Below are 2,272 nucleotides of genomic sequence, written 5' to 3' on the forward strand. Positions count from 1 at the left end.
CCGACTTACCAGATTTATTTAAAAATCTTAGTAACCAGCAATGAAGAGAACCTCAAAATTCTTAATGGATATGTTAAGTCCAATTACCTAAACTGATAAACCCTGTGAAGCTGCCTTGTTAGCAAAAGTAGCAACTTCCTCCCAGTCTGATGAAGCAGGTTCTGCCTTCTGTAAGGACCACACTGAAGGTGATGGTCTTGCCTAAGACAGTCACTTTGTAGAAAGAGCCCAGTTCTCCATGCCTCACCCTTCATACAGGAAAGATCTCAAAACTGGGGTTTACTGAAGGCCAAGTGGGTTCTTCACTTTGTGCAAGAAAGAATTAAAGAGTCAACAGAGTAAAGCAAAAGCAAGATTGAGGTAGAAAGAAAAGGTCGCTGCCCCATAGACGGAGCAGCATCGTGTGCTGCTGGTGGCCTATTTTTGTGGTTATTTTTTGGCTGCATGTTAAAGGGAGAGGTGTAGAGAGCCTCCCAGGACCAGGGGTCTCTCTTCCATTTAAACCATGTAGGGCAGTTGCCATGGCATTTGTAAATTGTCATGGTACTGGTTTCTTTTCGTCTGCTCCTGTATTATAACTAGCTTACAATGAGCAGTGATGGTAATCTGAGGTCAAACCAGTTTGTCTGCTGTTTCCCATTTTATCAGAGACATTGGTGCAGGGCTATGACTCTTTTTTGAATAAGACCTGCTGGTTCCCTATTTCACCATCATGTACGGTTACATGATTTGTGGGACTCCAGTGCAAAATGACAATTTCAGGCCCCTTTTTAACAGAGTATTAAAGTGTGGGACCCTTGCAAGGATGAAGCTGTGTGTGGCTGCACTGGTTGTAGGGCCCCTGAAATTGACCTTGCCCACTCTACCATCCATCTTTACCTCTGGCCTATAATTAGAGTACTTACACATAGAGAAATCTCACCAAGTCACGCTCTGAAGATTGCTTACACTCCAAAATAATTTCAGGATTTTGCTAATTTGTATTGGTTAAAGCCTAGGGATTATGTGGCAGGAATGGATATTTAGTGTCTCTCTTAATTTAGAGAGGGGGAGACCTAATTTTAGATTGCACAGAATTTACTTATAAGGGTACATTTCATAGAGCTTCTGGACTCATTATGCTAGTTAACTCAAGCAGTTGAAAGTGGCTTTAAATGTTTGCTCAGTTACTTGAAATATGGATTCATTGGTACCCTAGGCTGAATTAAAATGAGACACCAGAAACTGCAGGGAGACATGAAGGTTCAAATTGCAACTGACTTACCTAGTTTCTAACATGGCACCTGAGACCTGGAACACATTTACTTCAAAAAAGTTTCAAGTGTTGGATCAAGTGCAGTGACTCACACCTCTCAGAACTCTGGGAGGCCAAGGCCAGAGGACCAGTTTAGGCCAAGAGTTTGAGACCAGCTTGAGAAGATCAAGAAACTGTCTCTACAAAAAATAGAAAACTCAAACTGGGCACAGTGGTGCATCTGTAGTCCCAGCACATTTAGAGGCTGAGGCAGGAGAATTGCTTGAGCACAGGAATTTGAGATTGCAGTGAACTAAGATGACTCCACAGCACTATAGTGTGGGTAAAAGAGACTCTGTTAAAAGAAGATGAGGGGAGAGAGGGAGGGAAGAGAAGGACGGAGGAGGGAGGAAAGAGGGAGATAGGAAGGGAGGGAGGAGAAGGAGAGGGGAGGGAGGAGAAGGAGAGGGGAGGGAGGAGAAGGAGAGGGGAGGGAGGAGAAGGAGAGGGGAGGGAGGAGAAAGAAGGAGAGAGGAAGAGGGAAGGAGAGAAGAAGGGAGAAAGGAAATCTAGATCTGGCAAATAGAAGCCTTACTTGAGTTTCCACTTACAGGAGAGTCATAGCCCTTCAATAAATTCTAAGACCTAAGATAGTTTGTAAAGCCCCTTGATTAAAGGGAGGTCAGAACCCTTGAAGAAAGACTTCAAATCTTCCCAGGTTTCTACAAAGGTAGCTTAAGGTACTCACCAGTGTAAACATGGACCAGAGTAATGGAAATCCTAAGACATTTCTGAGATTATTGATATTGGTGCTGAGCTACGACTGGGAAAACAGATGGGATGCATATGGGGCCAGATAGCTGTGATCTGGCACAGAGCCATCTCACATTAAGCCTGTGGGTCTGTAAACCCATTTTGTGGCTATTTTCCCAGCTTCTGAGCAGGTAGTTAGAATAGACATTCTTGGCACCTAGCAGATGCTTACGTTGGCTCTCTGAACCATGGAATTAAGGCTATTGTGTCAGGGAAGGTCAAGAG

Source organism: Otolemur garnettii, unplaced genomic scaffold (genome assembly GCF_000181295.1).
Source record: "Otolemur garnettii isolate 467f Iridium unplaced genomic scaffold, OtoGar3 scaffold00019, whole genome shotgun sequence".
Classification (NCBI taxonomy): Eukaryota; Metazoa; Chordata; class Mammalia; order Primates; family Galagidae; genus Otolemur; species Otolemur garnettii.